A 24343-nucleotide genomic window follows, 5' to 3' on the forward strand; every position below is an offset into this window, starting at 1 on the left:
TGTTTAGCAGTTCCTCCTTTGCACTTTCTCTCTCTCTCTCTCTCTCTCTCTCTCTCTCTCTCTCTCTCTCTCTCTCTCCCCCCAACCCCCTTCTCAGCCCCTTGTGAAGAAAATGTTTGCTCTCCTTTGCCTTCAGCAATGACTGTTTCCTGAGGCCTCCCTAGCCATGCAGAACTGTGAGTGAATTAAATCTTTCTTTATAAATTATCAAGTCTCTGATATGTCATTACAGGAGTGTGAAAATGAACGAATACACTTGGGATTAGGCAAAGAATTCTGAGACATAACACCAAAAGTACGTTCATAAAAGAAGTGGTTGATAAACTGAACTTCATCAAAACTAAGAACTTCTGTTCTTTGAAAAACATTGTTAAAAGAACAAAAGGAAGCCAAAAACTGAGAGAAAATATTTGCAAAGCAAGTAGCTGATAAAGGACTTGTATCCAGAATGCATAAAGAACTCTCAAATCTGAATAAGAAAACAAACCAGCCCCAATGGGCAAAAGATTTAGACAGTCACTTTAGCCAAGATGTACCAGTAGAAAATAAGTACACAGAAAGATTCCCGTTATCATTTATCCTTAGGGAAATGTACATTAAAATAATGAGATACCACTACACACCTGTTAGAATCACTAATTTTTTGAAGACATTTATGCAGCCAAAAACATATGAAAAAAAAAGCTCATCATCACTGGTCATTAGAGAAATGCAAATCAAAACCACATTGAGATACTATCTCACGTCAGTTAGAATGGCGATCATTAAAAAATCTGGAGACAACAGATGCTGGAGAGGATGTGGAGAAATAGGAACGCTTTTGCACTGTTGGGAGTATAAATTAGTTCAACCATTGTGGAAGACAGTGTGATGATTCCTCAAGGATCTAGAAATAGAAATACCGGTTGACCCAGCAATCCCATTACTGGGTATACACCCAAAGAATTATAAATCATTCTATTGTAAGGACACATGCACATGTATGTTTACTGCAGCACTGTTCACAATAGCAAAGACTTGGAACCAACCCAAATGCCCCTCAATGATAGACTGGATAAAGAAAATGTGGCACATATACACCATGGAATACTATGCAGCCATAAAAAAGAATGAGTTTATGTCCTTTGCAGAGACATGGATGAAGCTGGAAACCATCATTCTCAGCAAACTAACACAGGAACAGAAAACCAAACACCACATGTTCTCACTCATAAGTGGGAGTTGAACAGTGAGAACACATGAACACAGAAAGGGGAACATCGCACACTAGGGCCTATTGTGGGTGGGGAACTAGGGGAAGGATAGCAGAGAGTGGGAGGATTGGGGAGGGCTAATATTAGGAGAAATACCTAATGCAGATGATGGGGAGATGGATACAGCAAACCACCATGGCACATGTATACCTATGTAACAAGCCTGCGCGTTCTGCATATGTATCCCAGAAATTAAAGTACAATTTTTTTAAAAATAGCTAATTGTTGTTGCTCAATGGAAAATCCCAAGTGCTGACAAGGATGCAGAGCAAAAGGAACTCCTACACATAGCTGATGCAAACATAAAATTATATTCTTTAGAATATATGATACGGCAGTTTCTTAAAATGTTAAACATATCATACAAACCAGAAATCCCACTTCTAGCTATTTACCAAGGGAAATGAAAGTCTGTGTCTGCACAAACACCTGTACATGAACATTTATGGCAACTTTTCCATAACCAGCCAAAACTAAAAACAACCCAAAGTTTCTTCAACTGGTTATCAAACAAACCGTGCTACATCCATACCATGGAACACTACACAGCAGTGAAAAAGGAGCGATGTGGTGAATGCCAGCTGCATTATGCTAAGTGAATGAAGTCAGACTCAGAAGGTTACCTACCATATAATTACATCTATGTGATATTTGTGCAAGGTCAAAAATACAGGGACATCAAGTAGATCAGTGTTTATTGGGAGCTGGAAGAACTTTAGGGGCTACAGAAGTATTCCTTATCGTGATTGCCGTTGCACAACTATGCAGTGTTTTGTTTGTTGGTTTGTTTGTTTCAAAATTGTCAGAACTATATACTAAAAAGGGTGGATTAGACTTCAGTTTTTAAATGGAAAATGGTGGTGTGAGGCCTTGTGTATCAATCCCTTTTCTGTTCCTTTAGCAGGCATGTGCTGAGCCCTTACTCTGCACCAGATGTGTGAATTTCCCAGTTCTTGGCACCCAAGATGGCACCTCTCTGTAGACCACAGACGGCTGGGTCTCCCAAAGCAGCAGGAGTTTTGCAGCTGCCTCGTCCTCCTGGCCTGATACAACAGAGTTTCACGGCTCAGCTTTCGAGAATGTGTTTACTTACAACCCACCAGGAGACCAAAATGAGAGCTCTCCAAATCAATTTTATCCTCCGGTTTTAAGAACAATTTTGCAATGCCTTTATAGAACCAGCATGAAACTAAGAATGCACACAATCTCAGTAATGGAAACAGAGTGGATGAGGCCACACCACCCTGAGACTCTCCTCCAACGATTACTTTGGGTCAGGCCCACCCTAATTCTATTGCCTCCCTTCCTGCTCTCAACAGAAACTTGATAAGCACACCAGACCAGTGCTGGAAAGCAGGCTTGCATTTCTCTAGCATAGAGTCATTTCTACCCAGGGACCTCCCTGACACAGTTTGTCAAGCAAATGAAAAGTAGCTGCTAAAAATGTGACCCTGAGCTGCTCTATTCTTGTTACTTTGATCAACCCCACCCCTGCGTCCTGAAATCTGCTTAAGGGCAGCCACCTTCTCCATGGCTCCCCAGTGCCTAAGCCAGTTCTCAGCACACATTAGGTGCTAATATATGGAATCAGTCAGTGAATGAATGAGCAAATATAAAGCCATTCAAAATGCATTTCTTAAAAAGTATATCTATGAAAGAACTGAATATACTTGTTGAATGCTTCTCCTTCTCCTCGGTGTCATTGTGGCTGAAGAGACAATGAGGGCAGTAAACTCTTCTAATTGACAGGGCACTTTTGTGGGGGGCAGGGGTGGACCGTCTTTCATGTTTGCTTAGCTCAGGAACATTCCATGTGTACAGACACCTTGACACATCAAGAAGGCCTCCAAAAGCCCTTCCACAGACATAGCTGTCAGTGTGAATCTGATGTCTACTGGAGCTACCCAAACTCTAGACATCTAGGTAAAAGTGAATAAAAATCCCTAATTCCAGTGTGTGGAGCCTCCGCCAGGATTTTGCAGCCACATGTCCCTTTACCATGCAGCCAGCCATGCTGAGTCCAAGAATCACATGAGAGAGGAGTCTCATGATATGCTCAGCCTTTGCAGCAAAAAGTCCCGAAAAAAAATGAATTTCAAATAGGTTAAGGCATGGTCAGGCAGCTTGTGGGTTTCCTTCCACTCACGCCTCCTCTATTCTGTGTCACATTGACCTCTCCAGATGTGAACTGAGGCTCTCCCCAGTTCTCTCTCTCTCTATCTATCTCTCTGTCTCTGTCATGCGCGCGCGCGCGCACACACACACACACACACACACACACACACACACATACACACAGCACATAACACAAAACTTTCATATGAAACTTTGACAAGCAAACTTCACTGAAGAAGAGGAGAGAGGTAACCATGGGGCCAGCTGCAGCATGCAGCCCTGTCAACCCAGAGTCATCCTGTTCCCTCTGGATGCCCTCACCCAGGGTTCATTGTCCAGACAGCCCCCGCCCTGGGCTAGAACTTCAGATTTCCCCATCTTTCCTACTACTCCCTCCTCTTCCTTCGGCCTCCCTCCTCGCCTCTCCTCTTTCAAAGGGCATGAAACGAGTAGTCCTCATCGTCTCATTGAAGGCAGTTTAATATTCTTTTTGTGGCCCGAGACCCCTCCAGCACCTATGCCCTGAGGGTCTCACCTTCTTTCTCAGTGGCATTTCAAGACTTTTCCCAAAGACAGCTTCTCCCCGGGAGGGACCCAGAGCCGGATGGAACACCACCAGTGGCCCCGCCCTAGGAGCAGGCACAGCGAGAGCCAGGGCTCTCTGGCCAAGCTCCATCACCACCCCCTTCACGTCAGCGACACCCCTGGCAGAAAAGAGCACAGGACAAAGCCACACCTTCCCTGTTCCACCTTTCATTATGTGTCCAAGTAGTTGGATCTAAGCCATTAGGACCATGGTCCCTCCCTGGTCAGGACTCATTAAGCCATCGTTAAACACCTACTAGGCATGTCCGGTCCCAGAGCCCTCCCTTCCCTCCAAGCTGTCAGGACCTCAGACTCCAAGCGTCACCCCCCTTGAAGTATGCGGCATTCCCTCTGTGACCTTCCAAGACCTCACAGTTCCCTCCCAGGATTCAAGTTGCAGAGTCCAAAGGGAGGCTGCTGTAGAACGGCAGGGAACGTTCTAAGCAGAGAAGCCAACTCTTCCCGGGTGACAGAGGCTTAGCTGCAGACCCTGCGGAGTGGAATGCTGCCCGGTGCCCTGTGAGACAGGACTGCTGGGCCACTGGGCGTGGACCCGTCGGAGCAGTGTGCGCCCCACAGGCGCTTTGTCGGAAACATCGTCCTAATAGACTTTGCTAGATCACGACGCTTTACTGCCATCTGCTGGAAGCTTATTATAATAAATAGACAAACGCACCGAGCGAATGGTGCCTGCCTTGGTGTGGATGCAATGGGCAACGTTTGTTCCCCCACCACACACTGACTACCTGCCCTTGGCCCAGCTCCAGTCCCCGGGCACAGAGACACCAGGACGGCCCGCGTGTGCACAGTAGGGCATCTGGGCATGGGCGCAGCAAAGCCACATGTCCCTTCACCCTGCAGCCAGTCCATGCTGAGTCCAAGAATCACATGAGGGTGGAGTCTCATGATATGCTCAGCCTTTGAAGCAAAATGTCCAGAAAAAAATGAATTTCAAATAGGTTAAGGCCCAAAGTATGCAGTAATACTATGCCCTGAAGAGAAGTCAGGCCAAGGTCGGTGTACTGACCTTGTGTTTTGTTTTCTGTGTTCTTGATGCTTCGACACTGGGGCCCTTGCTGACCCTGGAGGGACTGCCCCTTCCAGAGTGAGCCAGTTCTAAAACCAGTGTGGGCCCCTGGCATGGGGTGTCCCCTCCTCTTGGGAACTGTGAATAACAGTCTTTTTGATGGCAATCGCCTCTGGATCTGTTGGCCTTGCTGTACCAACTTTTAAACTTTCAGGTAATGATTTTAGGTAACAATTACATAGGTAATTTACCTATGTAACAAACTTGTGAAGGTTTGTTAAGCCCAGTACCCAATAACTATCTTTTCTGCTCCTCTGCCTCCTCCCACCCTCCACCCTCAAGTAGGCTCCACTGTCTTCCGTTCCCTCTATGTGTTCTTGATTGTCATCATTTAGCTCCACTTACATGTGAGAACATGGAGTATTTGGTTTACTGTTCCTGTGTTAGGTTGCCAAGGAGAATAACCTCCATTTTCATCTTTGTTCCCACAAAAGACATGATCTTCTTTTTTATGGCTGCATAGTATTCCACAGTATATATGTACCACATTTTCTTTATCCAGTCTGTCATTGATGGGCATTTAGGTTGATTCGATGTCTTTTCTATTGTGAGTAATGCTGCAATGAAGATTCTTGTGCATGTTTCTTTGTAGTAGAATGATTTATATTCCTCTGGGTTTATACCCAGTAATGGGATTGCAGGGTTGAGTGGTAGTTCTGCTTTTAGCTCTTTGAGGAATTGTCTTACTGCTTTCCACAATGGTTGAACTAATTTACACTCCCATCAACAGTGTATAAATGTTCCCTTTTCTCTACCACCTCACTAGCACCTGTTATTTTTTTTCCTTTTTAATAGTAGCCATTCTGACTAGCATGAGATGGAATCTCCCTGTGGTTTTGATTTGCATTTCTCTAATGATCAGTGATGTTGAGGTTTTTTCCTTATGCTTGTTAGCCACATGTATGTCTTCTTCTGAAAAGTGCCTGTTTATGTCCTTTGCCCACTTTTAAATGGAGTTCTTTGGTTTTCTTGCAAATTTGTTTAAATTTTTTATAGATGCAGGATATTAGGCCTCTGTCAGTTGCATAGTTTGCAAAAATCTTCTCTCATTCTGTAGGCTGTCTCTTTACTCTGTTGATAGTTTCTTTTGCTATGAAGAAGCTGTCTCGTTTAATTAGATCCCATTTGTCAATTTTTGCTTTCGTTGCAACAACTTCTGGTGCCTTCATTATGAAATCTTTGCCCATGCCTATGTCCTGAATGGCGTTGCCTAGGTTGTCTTCCAGGGTTTTGTATAGTTTTGGGTTTTACATTTAAGTCTTTCATACATCTTGAGTTGATTTTTATATATGCAGCAAAGACTGCATATTATTAATTAATATTCATACAGTGCTAAAAGCAGATCCTGGTGCTAAGAGCTAGCTTAACACCAGGGTTTGAGGAAGGTCACAGGAAAACTTGAGGAGCTTATCCTCTTCTTAACGCCCCTTTGCAGAAAGCCACAGTGGCCAGACAGTGTTCTGTCACTTTGAAGTAGCAGCAAAAAGAGGAACCTGACCACAGGGTCCTTGAAGCTCTGAGCAGTTCCTCCAGAGGCCCCAGGTGAGACACAGCTCCTAGCAGGGAGCCACAACTTTCCCAGAGCCCAACACCTGGGGGCTGAGAGTCAGGGCAGCCCAGGTTAGGCTCAAATCCCACAGAGGATGCCACATCCAGGATCACAAAGGTATCAGCAACAATTCGTCAAAGGTAATCACCACAGATTGTATCCATGGAGGCTAGATGGGATTGGGAAGCTGTGGGATAAAGTGGATACATTTCTGATTAGAATTTCTCAGCCCTGAGCTACTGAGGATAATGCAAGTCGTTACTGGGAGAGGAGGAGAAAAGGAAAGATGAGAGGGAAGGAAGGCAGACACCAGTTTGGCCCCATTCCGATCTCTAAATGGTAGGAGCACGAAGATCCCTCTAGAGTTCATTTTCCTATAGGCTCCTGCAACCTTTTATTGTTTTGGCTTTTACACTTAAGTCTTTAATACATCTTGAGTTGATTTTTGTATATGCAGTGAAGGCTGAATAGTATTAATTCATTTTCATCTCCCTTCAAGGACTGGCTGTACCACAGAGACCCTGGGCCCTCACCTCACACCCACTCGGGGGGATATCTGGGGTATAGCCCCATAGCTATTTCTCACATACTCCCTGGGTGAGATTTCAGAAGCTCTGCACTAGAGAAAGGCAAGCAGTAGTAATAAAGGCTGCCTTTCACAAGTGTCTTCGATGTTTTTAAAAGAGTTTTACACATTTTGGCATAAAGACCGCTAAGGGGCCCCCCAAGATTGCAGTTACCCGTCATTCATTCTGAAGTGTGGGAAAGAAGATTTGTGGGAAGGAAAAGTGAGGTAACAGGGGATTTTGCACATGCGTAATGGAACTACATGGCTCTTCATAGGGCACGTGCCCTATTGTGTGTCTTGCCCTGTGCTCTGCACAGGACATGCAAAAATGAAAGTGAGAAGCCTCTGTGCACTTGGGACAAAAACAGTCTGTGCTCAAAGGAGGGGTGCCACTGAAATTGAAGGTTAATCTGATGAAGTCTCCTGATGGCTTACTTCTAGTCCATCTTAAAACTCCCACTAGCTTCCTTATAGATAACGTCACTGGCTATGTGTCATGATAGTAACAGATGCTTCAGGTTGTTTTTCGGGAACTAGGGGTCAGCTCTTGTTTCATTTAAGCCAGTTGGAAACACCAACTCTTCAACGGGGCTTGCATAGGGACCGAAGACATGTCCGTGCCAGAGGGCCAAAAGCTCCATTCTCCAGTCATGCCAACACACTTGTTTTCTGCACATGTGTTCTGTGAAGAGCCATGTAGCTCTACTATGCTTGTGCAAAAAGCCCTCTTACTTCACCCCTCCTTCCCACCAATCATCTTTCCCCACACTTTAGACAACCACAGTTTCTCTCCCATAATTACCCCCATACCTGTTTTCAGGGAGGTGGATTTGAGATTTGTTCTACTGTCTCCTCACATGGCAGCCTTGAAAATAAAATCTTTTCTCTTTCCGAAACATTAAAAAATGGCCACAGTGATTGGCTTGTTTCATGCGGGCAGAAATGAACCTGGTTGCTAACACAAGGGTACTGAGGAGAGGGTGGCAGAGGCAACTAACTGGGAGAAACCAGGGAAGGCTTCATGGAGGAAGTGACATTGAGATGGGAAAGAGAGGAAGGCTTTCCATGGGGGCACCACCGAGTGTCAAAGAGTTCTCTGCAATGGTGGAGGCAGATAGTTCACCACCAAATCTATCTTGGGTATCTTCCAGTTACAGCCTTGTCACTGGGCATAAGTCAGCATAAGTGAGTGTCACACTTCCCAGGCTCCCTGTGATGGAAGTTCAGGTCATGGGATGTAAACAGAACTGATGTGTGCAACATCCAGATTATCTCCACTTTGAAAGGCGAGCCCTTTCAGGAAGGGTTTTAACCGACGAAGCAGCATCATGCATTGGGTGTTTTTGGAAGTTCCCTAGGACAGCCAGAGCTGAGAGTGAATAGACAGGAGGGGAGACAAGAGCCGGGAAAATTTACAAGAAGGTTCCTCCCATTGTCCAGACAAAAGCGGATGCTTGTCCTGAACTCCACTAGTGAAGGAGGGCAGGGAGCAGGAGGACCCCTGCGACAGAGCCTGAGTACGAGGCTGAGGAAGGGCATGAGTCTGACTCCGTTGCCCAAACTCAGTCTCAAAATACAACTTTCTATTTAATGTTCACCTCAGCAGTCCATCCTCAAATGTACAGGTGCAGCTCCATGTGAGACCCACCCACCCACAGTCAAGACACCTCTCTTACTAATGCCACACACCCAAAGACCCATGTGCCACCATCCTGAACAGCCCCCAGGAAAGGACTCTATGGATGTGGCCAGCCCAGAAACTGTCTTGAATTCCCTGGGAAAACCTTACCAAGCACATCCAACCCTTCAGAGTCACCGGCAAACCTAAAAATGCATACCTCCAGGGGCCTCAGGGCTATAGGGGAGGGGCAGAATATTTCCAAGCAATTGAAAACAATTGAAGACAAGAGAATTAAAAAATAAAATGCTAGATTTGTCCCCAAAATGGTGAGTTATAGAAGCCACATTTGGCCAGCAAGGATAGGAAAGGGTTGGAAAAGGAATCCTGCACACATTCGCGTGTTAATCTTGATCCATCTCCTGACGCCTCCGCAGAGAGGATTTCTCTCAACTGGAAATAAATAACTCAGGGATCAAGGATATAATCGGAGCTCTTGATCCAGAGTGTGACCTTCCACTTTTCTCTATTTATTTTTTAGATTAATCAGAGTCTTTACTGGGCTCATGTCAATAAACAACAGGCTTTTTCAATATATACCACCTGCACATCCAATATATCCAAGAAAATAAAAACATATCCACAGGGATTCGTGACCATGAATCACCAGGAGCCAAAGCAAAGTGCTGTAGATTTTAATAGCCCCAACTATCTGTCTCTTCTAAATGGAAAAGAGGTCAGCCCAGCCAGCCCCTGCTCAGGAAAAGGAAATGTGATATACCTGGCCATATTTTTGACAAAACCGTTTGCTTGAAGAATAGCTGTGTTCTGATGGCTGTGTCATGCACAAAAGCTTCAGATCTTGAAGCTGAAACATAAGCCTATCTGGGATAAAGAAGAAAGACATGGGAAAAAAGGGAGCAGGAAGAAAGACAAAGAGACAATAGGAAGGAAGGGAGGAAAGGAGAGAAAGATAAGAAAATACCAGCAGAGAACACTTGCTCTTCTCTGCGGTGTGATTTGGAAAGGCTGCCACAGCTGCAGGGCATTGAACAACGTACTAGCCTCTTCCAGGACTCAGTTTCTTCAGCTGCAACCCGGTGGACAGAGCAGGCCAGCGTGTGCATAATCTTAACCAATGACAGAGGTGGCTTTGCAAAGCAATAAGGAAATCGACAGATTGTTCAATAAATGGGGCTAAGACATTTGATAACTTAAATGGAAAAGAATGAAATCAGATTCTTATTTCTAGCAGCCCACAAAAATAACCCCAGAAGAATGAAAGACTGTTAACAAAAGACCCTGAGATCTACAGAGGGAAAAGAGAGGGCTTGCCTTCTTGAGAGCAATCTGCAGATTAGGGAGGCTCAGCCTTCAGTACAAGTGGAAGTGTGTTCGCTGAAGAGCAAAGGAAGTGAAGGTTCTTGCCCAGGTTCTCCATCAGGTCCGTTTATTCTAAAAAGGATTCAGACTTGTTCAGTTCAGATGGATCAAAATGTTCAAGTTCTGATTGGGTGGTTTCCAACCTCAAAACCAGAAGTTTCTTTCAAACACTGGATTGGAGGTGGGGAGAGAATGTTCTGGATGCAGTTTATCCTGGCTCTGGTGATAAGAACTGTTCTGGCTCAGGGATATAAAGAAAATGTTTGTCAAGAGATACTTTTTCTGAGAACCAAGGACATGTGACCATTCTTTATCAGCCAGCATGGCGACCTGGCTCTGCTTTTAAATTTGAAGCATCTCTGTTAGTCAAAGAGAGTCTGTCTCCATTAATCGCAGGGGTCTTATTTTAGTTTTATTTTACAAGACCTAAATGGAGAAAGGCAAATTTTAAACTTTTAAGGGAAAAATGGGCTATCTTTTTAACTCCCACGTAGAGAAGCCTTTGTAAAGAAGTCACAAAAAGCATAACCCACATAGGAGAATTTTAGTAAACTTAACACATTAAACTTTTTAAACTTTCTTGCAACAAAAAGTATCATAAACAGCATCAAGAAATGAAGGCACTAAATGAAGGAAGAAGACATTTTTTAGGAAAAGAAAAGACGTAATTAAAACAAAAACTAGGCAAAATGGAGAAACACAGAAAAGTCCCAGAAGAGGAAAGCTAATGGCCAGGAAATATAGAAAGATAACAGCCTCACAAGGAATCGTGAAAACTTAAATTCTAAACAACAATGAGTCATCATTTTACGGCAAAGAGAGTGAGAAAATCCCTGATGACCCTGAGTGTTGGTGAGAATGTGGAGAAGCAGAAACTCACCTAAAAAGTACGTGTAGTACCCTGAGAAGCCGATACCAGAAAGCAATTCCGTTTATAGAAATATTCAGCAGAGAAGCTCTCCTTAATACACACAACAAGATGTATGGACAATAACGTTCCCAGAAGCTTGGCTTATAATAACAAAGACACTGCAAACATCCCAAAGGTCCATCACCAGGAGAATGGATAAATGACTTGAGGTATACCTCATCTGTATTTAATTCACATATGGAAAGCTATTCTCATATGGAAATCCCAACAACAGGGCTGAAGGAGGAAAACAAGGTGCAGGAGGATATGGCTAGCATGATACGTGATACCATTCGGTCAACACTGTAAGATGCAAAGCAATAGTATGTGTTGTCTGTTACACATAGAAACTAGTGCACTTGGAAAACACATGTGGCAGGTAAACACCAAGTTCAGGATGCAGCTTATAGCTAAGGTGAGATATAAAGGAATGAGACTATGCCAGGTGAGATGGAGGAGCATCAGCTGTATCTGTCATATTTCTTTAAAGAGCTGAATCAAACCAGGCACAATGGCTCACGCCTGTAATCCCAACACTCAAGGAGGCCGAGGCAGGTGGATCACCTGAGGTCAGGAGTTCCAGACAAGCCTGGCCAACATGGTGAAACCCTGTCTCTACTAAAAATACAATAACTAGCTGTGCAAGGTAGCACGGGCCTGTAATCCCAGCTACTCAGGAGGCTGAGGCTGGAGAATAGCTTGAACCCAGGAAGTAGAGGTTGTGGTGAGCCAAGATTGCGTCCTTGCTCTCCAGCCCGGGTGACAGAGCAAGACTTCATCTCCAGAAAAAGAAAATGGTCTATATTCAAGGTGTTCTGCATGATTTTATATACATACACACTGTGTCATGATTACTACAGTCAAATTAATTAGCACATCCTTCACCACACACAGTTACCATTCATGTAGGGAGGCAGGGGGAAAGTAAGGACACTTAACATCTTCTCCCTTAAACAATTTCAGGTAAATAATGCAGCATGATTAACCACTGTGAGGGAGTTAGTCTTATAATCAACTTTCCCTAAAGTACTTCCAGTAAAAAAAATATTATTATGAGTATTCCCCCAAAAGGATTCCATTATCCGATGCTTTTAGGAAATTGGTATGGCTTGGATCTGTGTCCTCGCCTAACACTCACATCAAATTGTAACCTCCAGTGTTGGAGGTGGGACCTGGTGGGAGGTGATTGGATCAAGGGGGCAGTTTCTCATGAATCATTTAGCACCATGCTCTTGATGCTGTTCTTATGATAGAGTTATCATGAGATCCTGTTGTTTAAAAGTGCATAGCACCTTCCTCCTCTCTCTTGCTCCTCTCCAGCCATGTAAGATGTGCATGCTCCCTCTTTGCCTTTCATCATAATTGTAAGTTTCCTGAGGCCTCCCCAGAAGCCAAGCAGACACCATCACCATGCTTCCTGTACAGCCTGCAGAACCATGAGCCAATTAAACCTCTTTTGTTTATAAATTACCTAGTCTCGGGTATTCCTTTATAGCTATGTGAGAACAAACTAATAAGGAAATGATACTTTCTAAATTGTCCTTCTTTGGGATTCACACACATGTGAACACATTAAAGGCTCTGAGAAGTTCTCCAAAAAAAAAACTTCATTAAACTTGTGTATCAGCATTTCCAAAACTTAGCTAAGCATAGAATTCCTTTCAGCCTCTCACCTCACAGGCCCAGGGATCCTCAGAAACACTTTGGGAGACACTGAGTTATGAGAACTCTGACACTCAATATTTCTATGAGATGCACTGGGGAACTCAACAAGCAGCTATTGCACTTGAGAGTCTGATCTACACAAGCCAGGCAAGTGGGGAAGTCTGGGTGAAGCCCAGGACCAATTCCCATGAGCAAAACCTCATTGTCACCATGGTCTGAGGGACAGGGAGAACTCAGCAAATGCCATGCTCATGACAATCTCAACATTAGATATTTTTCCCTCCAAGTCTTCATCATTCCCATTCACCCACCCCCAACACCACTTCTTCTTCTAGATGCCCCATTTCAGAGGTTGGACTTCCAACCTCCACGTCAACCACCTGTGTGATCTGTGCATCTGACAGTCCCTGCACTGGCCATCTCCATGATTACATGCCTTTAACCTCTGCATTCCCCAGCCTGCCAGGGCCCAGTCTCTACCCTCTGAATCAGAATGAGAGCCTCAGGCTCCTCATGGACCTCTGGACTACTATATTTTTTCTTCAAACACACCCTGTACATCTTCCACTCTGTAGATCACTTTTTCTAGAATGCTAAAATGGCCACAGCTCCTCTCCAAGTCCCCATCACCCTGAAAACTGAATCCCTTTCCACATGGGAATCCCTGGCACATCCTGGGGACAGCCATAGAGGGAATTAAGTTGGGGATGAGGGAGATGAGGATGGGAATGGAGCCCTGCTGTCTCCAGGGTGTGCCTCAGGCCTTCACACCTCCATACTTAGCCCAAGCCTCCCCTCACCATGGAACTCTATCTCACCACTCTGGGCCTGGCCTGATCAGACACCCATCAGCCAGCCAACTCCTGAGCTGCCTTTCCACTGTGCTCTCTGAGCTCCTTGGAGGCAATTTTCTTACACTGCCACACCTTGCAAGGAACTGAACAGAAAAACGTTAACAGCTATTTCTCAAGCAGGCCGTGTGACTGGTAAGAAGAGGGAATGAGCCGGGCGTGGTGGCTCACGCCTGTAATCCCAGCATTTTGGGAGGCCAAAGTGGGTGGATCACAAGGTCAAGAGATCGAGACCATCCTGATCAACATGGTGAAACCCCGTCTCTACTAAAAATACAAAAAATCAGCTGGGCATGGTGGCGGGTGCCTGTAATCTCAGCTACTCGGGAGGCTGAGGCAGGAGAATTGCCTGAACCCAGGAGGCGGAAGTTGCAGTGAGCCAAAATCGTGTCATTGCACTCCAGCCTGGGTAACAAGAGCGAAACTCCATGTCAAAAAAAAAAAAAAGAAGAAGAAGAGAGAATGAGGGGAGGCGAACTTCAAAACTTCAAAACTTTGCCCATGGCACCATTGGGACCTTGATGGATTTAACTGTTCTAAACATTTTTGACACATAAAACAAGACATGTCCAGATTTCAGAATGGGATGTTAGATTTTCTTTTAGCCTCACAAGAACAATAAAGCACTGTAAAAATTTTTAAGTTCATAAAATATAACACTTTTCTGTTATTTTTCCCAAAAATGCTGTCTTCCCTTCTCTCAACACAACTAACCCATCACATAAAATGAATATGAGCCTCAGCCCCCAAGCTGAGGGTCCTTAGAGCTCAGGGTGGGCTAATGAGAATGAAAGAGTAAGCTTAATTATGTGATCGTAGAAATTGATTGTATTTGAATTGAACTTCATGCTTTTGCAAATCATTTCCCATACCATAATTTGTTTGCCATTCACATTAATTATAAGATACATGGAGCAGATATTACTCCCACCTTATAGAGAATTGTGAGACCAGAGAGGCTAAGTGTTTGTTTAAATATTTGTTGATTGAATTTGAAACCCAGAAATTTTTTTAATTAACTTTTATGTTAGGCTCAGGGATACATTTGAAGGTTTAGTACATAGGTAAACTCGTGTCATGGGGATTTTGCCGCAGATTATTTTATCACCCAGGTACTAAGCCCAGTACCCAATAGTTATCTTTTCTGCTCCTCTGCCTCCTCCCACCCTCCACCCTCAAGTAGATCCTAGCTTCTGTTGTTCCCTTCTTTGTGTTCATGAGTTCTCATCATTTAGCTCCCACTTATAAGTGAGAACCTGCAGTGTTTGGTGTTCTGTTTCTCCATTAGTTTCCTAAGGATAATAGTCTCCAGCTCCATCCATATTCCCATAAAAGACATGATCTTGTTCTTTTTATGGCTGTGTAGTGTTCCATGGTATGTATGTACCACATTTCTTTAAATCCAATCTGTCATTGATGGGCAGTTAGATTGCGTCTATGTCTTTGCTATTGTGAATAGTGCTGCAATAAACATTCAAGTTCATGCATCTTTATGGTAGGATGATTTATATTTCTCTGAATATATACCCAGTAATGGGATTTCTGGGTCAAATGGTAGTTCTGCTTTTAGCTCTTTGAGGATTACCATACTGCTTTCCTCAATGGTTGAAGTAATTTACACTCCCACCAACAGTGTATAAGTGTTCCTTTTTCTCTGCAACCTCACCAGCATCTGTTATTTTTTAACTTTTTAATGTAGCCACTCTGACTGGCGTGAGATGGTACCTCACTGTGAAAACCCATACGTTATTACTTCTGACAGTTAATATGTATTATTTACTATGTGACAATCATGTTCTAAGCCTGTCTTATTTGATCTGATTTAATCTTCCCAACCATGCTATGAAGTGGCTACTATTATTATCATTCCCACTTTAGAATGAGAAAATTGACTTTCTTTTCACTCAGCCACAACTTCTATTGCCTATCGTTCTTGGTTATAAGTGACAGAAACTGAACCTCGCTGCTTTAAGCAAAGAGCTCATTTATTAAAAAATATATTGGGTTTGCATGCAAATGGCTTCCGGCTGTCAGGAAAAAAAAAAGCCTATTGGTTTCATAGCTCATCTTTATTATATTTTTATATTCACTATTGTTTTATCTGAATTTTCTCTTCTTTCTTTAATAAATAAGTTCAAAGTTGATGAAAGATAATGCACTGCATGTATGTCCCAGCTTAGGAGTTTGTGATTTCTCACTTGGTTTATTTAAATGTGCTAAAACAACTTCCATACTTTTTTCATCTTTTTGAATGAATTTTGCAACTGATTTAAGGAGAAATAAGCATATAGGCTGACTGACAGGAGGGGATAGAGAATCACTCAGGAGGGGATAGAGAAGCACTCTGAAGCTTTGCAACCAGAAGCAAAGCTCAATGTTCATCCTGCAGACCAAGGCTGGGGCCACCCCCCAGCCACTGATGCAGGGCATTGCCCCGACCTGGCATTCATCGCCCACAGCCCCACTATCTTCATTACCCCAGATGTAGTCCCTAGCCCCCACTCAAACCCTGGGCAACCTCGGGACTGGCGAAACCTAAGTTCCATGCCCTGCCCTGGGTGCTGAGGGTGGTGGGAATTGGAGAAGCAGCATTTCCAGTTTCAATCATGGGAAGTGGGCCTGGACCCACAGGGTAGGGAATTCCCCCACACATGGCAAGAGCAAGTCAGATGCTGGACAGCTCAGAACAGCAGTGTCCACAGACAGTCAGGTGAAAGCCACTCAGGAATGGAACTGAGCCGCCCCTGCCTGTCCTTTGTGCCACCTTTCCATGGAGACCACGTGGGTTTGCTGGAGGTTTGGGGAGCAGGGAGGTATCTGCCTTTTCCAGACTGTTCTGCACACAGTTTCAGAACATGGTCTAAGGTTTCTAACAACCACCTCGGAGTATTTCTGAGATTGCACTGCGTTCCTCCTGACGCCGAAGATCTGCCGGCCCACTGCTCCCCGAGAACGTATCTGGGAGAGGTATGGACCCCTCAGGCTACTCTCGTGTCATTACTGAGCTACATCTGCCAGATCAGTGCTGTGGGGGAAGAGAGTGGAGGAGGAAAAAGAGGATGAAAATGGAGATGAGAAAAGGTAGCCCCTCCTCTGCCGTCCGGCAGGGTGGAGCCCAGGGTTCCTGAGCCACTAGCTCACCCTGAAGGCTTATCCAAGACAGTTCCCAAGTCCCTCCTCTGCTTCAGCCACGTGGTACCTGGAGGGGGTCCTGGCTGCCACAAGAGGATGGCCTTTCCTCAGTTACACCTCCCAGTCTTCTTGGCACCACAACGGCAAGTAAAAGCAGACTTTGGAGTGGAGAGCGTTTATTTTAGCACTATCCAGCTGCCTTCCCTGCCCCTCCACCCAATCCCCCACCCCCTGCTTCCTCCACGAAGCCTTCTCTGATCCCTGACCCCTGACCCTCTGACTTCCTGACTTCTAGACCCAATAGTCTGGCATTACTCCCACCCCTCCTGTGTGCCTCCCTGGTACATACTTACTGCTGATCACACCCCATCTTATGCATTTAGCACACGCATGACTTGACTCTCCATGAAGGCAGGGACTCTATTTTATTTCAAGGTATAACTCCAGAGCATAACAGTATGTCAGCACATAGGCAGTCCCAATGTGCAAAATTCATTTTAAGGATTTATTAATTATAAGGCTGCTTGTGCTAACTGATTTCTTAGTACTTATCCAACAGGAAGAACTTGAACTATTTCTGTCCACTATTTATCAATAGCTCAGCTATAGAAAACAATATTTATGAAAACTCGTCAGTCTATTTAGTTTTGTAGATCAGAACTCATGAACTGGCAGCCCAAGGCTGAACTTGGTCCCTGGTCCTCCAGAGTATTTAGTTGGGTCTTTGTGGTCTTTGTAAGTGGGAGTGGAATGCCTTTACCAGAGCTGGTACTCACCAGCTGCCCACTGGCCTGCCTCCCTGCTGTCACACACAGCAACTGCCTGCCACACCTTGGAGGCATTCAGGTTTATCCATCCTGCTTCAGATGTGCTAAGGTGTTATTTTCAGAGTAAGTCTAAGACCAGACTCCTGCATATGTGGGCCACATTGCTGGGTACAGTGTCAACTCCCTTTACTGAACTGAGCTTAGATAATATGCCCACAGCCAGTGCCAAGGATGCAAGACCGAATAGTCCTCCTCGTGTTCTTAAAAGAATGGTTTGGGCCGGGCACGGTGGCTCAAGCCTGTAATCCCAGCACTTTGGGAGGCCGAGGTGGGTGGATCACGAGGTCGAGAGATCGAGACCAACCTGGTCAACATGGTGAAACCCCGTCTCTACTAAAAATACAAAAAATTAGCTGGGCATGGTGGTGCGTGCCTGTAATCCCAGCTACTCAGGAGGCTGAGGCAGGAGAATTGCCTGAACCCAGGAGGCGGAGGTTGCGGTGAGCCGAGATCGCGCCATTGCACTCCAGCCTGGATAACAAGAGCGAAACTCCGTCTCAAAAAAAAAAAAAAAAAGAATGGTTTGATGATGTGGTCCTGGAAGTCAGGAGCCTTTAGAAGTACCCACTGGAGACATCGGTACCAAAGGTCTTTATGCCTCTCCTGAACCACTGATGGATGAGGAATCTCATGAAATTCCATAAATCCTGTAAATGTACAGTGCTAGTGATTGTCTTCTTCTTGAGTGAGTGTTTAAAAAAACATAGTGCTACAGTTTAGTCCACCTCTAGAAAATTATCTGAACCTCCTGGATGTATTTTGAGTGAGAACTATTTCTCTGGTTCCATTCCTTTCCACCGTTTTCCTACCATTTGTTTTTTACCATGTTTCAACGGCAATGTATCTTCCTAACCTTTTTAAAAGCATGTAAAGTAAAAACAGTGCTGTTGAAAGACCACTTGACTAACTGATTTCCAGAAAACTATGAAAAGGACACAGCAGATGAGGAGGTAGGAAAAGAACAAAATCTAATCAGCATCTCGTGGAGAACCCAAGGCTTCCTGGAACCTAGCATCACGGTAGTGCTTGCTGTACGGCTACTGAAATTGCTTTAATATTTACTAAATAAATAAAAGAACCTCGGAACTAGGCATGGCAAGAAATGTCCCCGAGTGGTCAGATTGATCCAGCATGGGATAGGAAATCAGCACATTTGTTCAATACATAAATAAATGAGTAAGGAAATTGAACAAATGAGCAAGCAGCATGGTGAGGGTCTAAAGAGGCTGAGCCAGAAAGCTTACAGAGCAGGAAGTGGCGCAGTCATCACCATGTTAAGGTAAGCCCTTGGGATAAATGGTTGGTGGACAAGAGAAAGCTGCCTGCACCTTCAGTTACGGCCAGCCCAGCAAAGGTGATAATACCCAGCACAACATCCCTGCAGGCAGTAAGGACGGTGGCGGAACCAAACCAGCAAAAGCCTTCCTGGAGCCTCCACCCCCCAAGTCCGGTTCAACACTTTATTGCTCCCCACTCCTTGCCCAGTTCAGTTTTCACTCTGTGTAATTACTTTCTCTGGATTCGGCCAACTTTCTCTGGAATCTTCCAGCAAAGCAATGTGAAAGCTATTGCAGCCACATCGTCAGTCCAGAGTTTCCCCAAATCTTCCAATTCCAACTGATACTGATGTTCACGAGGGTCTCCTGAAACATTTGATAATTGCCAAATCTCTGAACACCCACAGCATACAATGTCCCCGTTAAATGCACAAAGTATATCTAAGATACTTAAATAGCTCCTTAAACCCTTAGTGAAGATTATCACATACTCCAAAATGAGCGAAAACCACCAAGAGCTAAGAAAGCAGTGGCTGTTCCGGACGTGGCTAGTTTCACACACTAGCTTCTCTGGGCCGGCCTCACGCCAATCAATATTCAGATTTTGTCTCTGAAAATGACCATTCATCATGTGTTAAGGGCTTTCAGGGTGTTTTGCAAATAAATAGTTGAAACCACAAATATATGAAATCCTCTAATGCTAAGAGTCTAAAGTCACTCTTACTCCAAAACTAATTTGCACTCTCTGCTTTTCTCTCCAGCCTCAGAAGAAAAACTATTAAAGTACAGACATTAAAATCCTGAGCAATAGCTTTAATAATGCTAGAGAGGCAGATACCTCGGGAAAATATTAAAACAGCATCAAAAAGGAATCAGAATACCAGCCACAGTTCTATTTTCCCCCAAAATTATCAAAATAACTCAACTCTCACTCAATATCATGTGCGTTTTCTTCATTAAATTTACCTTGTAGCTCATCTCATCTCCCTCCCTCCCCTCAGATGTGTCGGTATTACTCTGCCAGTGAAGTTTGGTCTGAAAGGGAAATTCAGCCTTCAAATATTAAATCTTAGCTTCACAGAGTAGTAAGGAAGAAGTCATACAGAAAACCTTTGTAATAATAGACTCAGACAAAAATAAAGCCCCAGCATCGGCTGGAATAGCCACATCTAGTTTATGGAATCAGTTATGCTCTTAGTGCTTCAGGGCTTGGGGGCTTTTGCTTTGGGCTTCTCTGTGTGTACAGGTGTGGATCACCTGGTTTTTTAAAGCTGCTGTCAGAAACTGTCCCTAGGACCACAGCTAGAGTCATCATCAATTTACCCACTTCCACTGTCCACCTCCCAGGCATCACCAGTCTCATTACCCCCATTTATTCTGTGTCTGGTACCATAGACCTCTGGCCTTGCACTCACCGGCTCTGAAACATGCATGTGTAACAATGTGGTCCTCCCAATTCCAATGACTAGAAGGCTAGGGAGGTCCGCTGAAAAGGAGAAAAATAAATATGGTTTTGGCTGGATGTGGTAGCTCGCACCTGTAATCCCAGCACTTTGGGAGATCAAGGTGGGAGAACGGGTTGAGCTCAGGAGTTCAAGAACAGCCTCGGCAACATAGTGAGACCCCATCTCTACAAAATTTTCTTTTAAAATTAGCTAGGCATGGTTGCACATACCTGTAGTCCCAGCTATTCAGGAGGCTGAAGCAGGAGGATCACTTGAGCCTGGAAGATGGGGCTGCATTAGCTATGATTGCAACACTGCAGTACGGACTGGGCAACAAAGCAAGAGCCTATGTCAAAAAAAAAAAAAGAAAGAAAGAAAGAAAAAAAGAAAGAAAAGAAAAAGGGAAGAAAAATATCTTTGGAATGTATTTGATTACTATCTTGTTCTGCATCCAGTAACCCTGACAAACTAACAAAGTTTATTCAATTATTTGAAACTCTAGCATAAAACAGCACCATCCAGCAGAAGCAGAATGCAAGCCACATACTTCATTTTCAATATTCTAGTAGCCACATTTTAAAAAGTGAAAAGAAACAGGTGAAAAAAAATCTTTTAAATATTTTTTATATAACCCAATATAGCCAACATATTCTTCCTTCAGTTTATAATTAATACGGTATTGGTGGTATAGCGGTGAGTAGAGCTGCCTTCCGATAGGTAATGAACGTGTCTTCCAAATCTGGAGTGTATTTTGCACTTACAATGCATCGAGACACAAACACTGAATTTGCATCAGGCATACTTAGAGTTCATCAAATTTATAGTTGAAAGAGTAGATTCACATGCCCAAGTTGTTCAAATAGACATAAAAGTTCTCCAACGTTTAAATATTCCATTTTAATTTAAATTTTTAATTAATTAAAATTCCAATAAAGTAAACATTTGGTTTGGTCAGCCTGGCCACATTTCAAGGACCCAATGGTCACACAGAGCTACAGGTTACAGCCTCAGGCAGAGCAGGTTGGGACAAGGGCCACCTTCACAGTGTGCTGTCAGAGGTGGGCTCTCAAGTCAGTCCAACCAACACTGAAATTCTGGCTGGCACACTGACTACCTGTGTGAGTTTGGGCTAGTCACTTAACCTCTGTGTTTCCTGTTTCTCTTCTGAAAAATGGGGCTAATGATACCTATCTCTTAAAGCTGTTAAATGAAATCCTAGCTGTAGAGCACCCTGCTGTGGGTACCTATTAACATTACCTCCTACTCATTCATTGAAACCCCCTCACCACCTCTTTCCAAAAACTGATTTTGTGAGTAGATAAGGCAATTAACATATAACTTAAATTTCAGCTAAAGCACTCTTCCACCAAAGACTTTGAAGATTCTGCTGAGTCTTTTGAGTACCACTAGTGGTAGGCCCATGGCAGACTCTCTGGGCTCCTCAGTGCTAGCCTGTGACACTGGAATTTTAATTATCTGCTGACACATCAACTCTCCCACTGGACCGAGAATAATTTTATGGGTTTTAGTTCTGCAGAACCAACACATACACAGGGCCTGGCGTATCCCAGGAGCTATCAAAATATGGTTTTTGAATAAAGGAATGAATCACTCTATAATGCTATGTGTGAAAAAAGCAGGGAGGAGGAAAAACTTGTGAAATATCTAAGCCTCATCCCAGCATTATCTACTGGATGGGAGAAATGATGCCTTCTAAATTAGCAGAGACAGCATTATCCAGGAAGCTTTCTTTCCCTGAACACACTGGCCCACAGGGTTCTCAAACTGTGCTGAAGATGAATGAATTTTGGAGAACTCCCCAGTGACTGTGCACAGAATGCTACAAAATTGTTCTTCAGCCCTTCCATCAAACAGTGCGGCCTCTTCATTTCTTTCACAGGCTGGTTCGTGTGCTGGAAAAGCCTTTCCTACCTCCTCCCCTAGCAGGCACACACCTATTCATCCCTTAATATTCAGCTTATTCATTTTATCCTCTAAGAGGCCTCCCCTAGCTGTCTGCCCTACTGTGCCCCCACTCCCATTGTGCCACTTTGGGACCCACAAAGCTACTCCACAGCTCTCTGTTGTACCCATTTCAAACTATTTGCTTCATAGCTGTCTTTCCCGCAGGACTGAGTATGAGCACCATGAGACAGGAGTTCTGTGTCCTCAGGCCAGCTCCAGCCTAGTGCAGGTGCTGTGGGGCCAGTGTTTGCAAAACTGAACTGAGTTGAATCAAATTAAAATCTTTCACCCCTTGCATGTGACATTTTTAATGACCAAAGTTCAGAGAAACAAGTTTTATAGTTTTCTGTCGGATTTTGTAGAATTTGATTTTTGTAGCATTTCCTCTTTTCGGGAAGCAGGACCCCAGCCTGTGTTTCTCAAGCCCAAGAACGGGACAAAACTCAGGTATGGAGGTGTCTGGGGGGAAATGGGGGAGCTTCCACTTCCTGAATATCACCTCTGAGCCAGTGCCCAGGTGCCACTTACATCCACATGCCACCAAATCTTCACCATGTTTCTGCCATGGGTGCTATTATTCTCATTATATAGACAGGGAACCTGAGGTTCAAATAACTCCACAGAGCTTTTGCAGAGCCGGGGTTCCAGTTCGGCTCTGTTGAGATCCATATTGAGTGGTCTTTCTACTGCGTTGTGTTGCTTTCTTGCTTCTAAGTGCAGAATGGTAGCTCACAAAACAGAAAAGACACAAAGAAAGGGAGGGTATATTTTCAAATTTTGCCAACAGTCAACCTGTCTCCCAAAGTTAAACATGCCATAGAGGAGCCATAGAAAAGAAGAAGAGAAGCAGCTATGAATAACTTCATTCATTCCACAGGCATGTATTTAATACTTAACATGATGCAGACATCAGGTATGTCAGAGGCTCTAGGAAAAATGAAAAATACATGAGTTTACATGCCAACTCTGCCACATACAGCTGTCTTGACTTTGGACCATGAACCTAACCTCTTGGAGCCTCCATTTCCCTCTCTGTCAAAGAGAGATAATCCACCATGCAGATTAGGGCTAATATATATAAAGAATTCAACACATAACATGGCCAACAGCAGGCAATCAACCAATGAAAACTATCATCATTGCAAAGTCAAGACAAGAGCCTTGCCCTCTGTGAATTTAGTCTATTAGGGAAGAGAAACAAGTAAACAAATAATCTAATGATGAAATATCATCCAGCAACTTACCAGAAAATTAGGGAGTGTTCCCAACCCAAGTGGGCTGCCCCCTACTCACGGGTTGCGTTCTTGAGCCCACCAGTCTGTTTGAGCATTTTCCCTCTTTTTCTCACTCTCCACCTAGAGATGTCCTAGAAGTAATGTAGGGTACTTGTCTGCATCACAGTTGGAGACTGGACTCTGATGCCTTCAAAGCTGAAAGGAGGACAGATCAGCTGGGCAGGTAAGGAAGTCCCAGCCCCTGTGCACAAAGGATGTGCACAAGCCCTCAGCTTGACACAGGTCCTCCCTTAAGGCTGGGGTGTGCAGGGCATGTGGCTGACTCCATAGCATGCAGGCCAAACAATAATTAAATCAACCCGCATGGTCCAGGCATTCAGGTGTTTGGAATGGGCACTGTGTTGAATTGTTTTAAAATGATAACACACGGCTTCTTCTTTCTTTCCTTTTTACCCTGACAACATTGTGACTAATGGCTTTACTTTTAGGGTTTCTGGATCATTGAATAAATTTTAGGGTCATTAGTAAGGGCAAAAGCAGCTTTCTCATTCTTGATCTGTTTGTCCTCAAAATATTTTACTCTCTAGTTCTTTGCATGGCTGTGGTGATCAGCATGAGTGCCCTTGACATGGGGTTTAAAGCCATGTGGTCCGCACAGTCTCTACAGACCAAACAAATAAACAGTGACAACAGCAAGGCACAGATCACTGAGCATAAAGGAACTATATAATAGACATGTCAGTCAATTTGAACTGCCCAGGCAGCCCCTACCTCCTGGCCTCCTTCCTCCCCACAGGGCTTTTCTCCAGGAACCTGTTCCCATAGCACCTGCTGAGCTGGCAGCTGGCCAAAGGATTCTGCTGCCAGCCAGAGTGGGT

The 24343-nt window shown here is 44.2% G+C and overlaps 1 long non-coding RNA gene across 1 annotated transcript in view; it reads right to left on the reverse strand.

Moving 5' to 3' along the window:
* The window catches only part of LOC141584473 (uncharacterized), an 83194-nt gene extending 79230 nt beyond the window's left edge, over nt 1-3964 (reverse strand). Inside the window, exon 1 of the long non-coding RNA XR_012517539.1 lies at nt 3904-3964. This is a non-coding gene — a long non-coding RNA (uncharacterized LOC141584473). The remainder of the gene's footprint in view (nt 1-3903) is intronic.
* Nucleotides 3965-24343: the final 20379 nt, after the last annotated feature.

This window comes from Saimiri boliviensis, chromosome 5 (genome assembly GCF_048565385.1).
Source record: "Saimiri boliviensis isolate mSaiBol1 chromosome 5, mSaiBol1.pri, whole genome shotgun sequence".
NCBI classification, from domain to species: Eukaryota; Metazoa; Chordata; class Mammalia; order Primates; family Cebidae; genus Saimiri; species Saimiri boliviensis.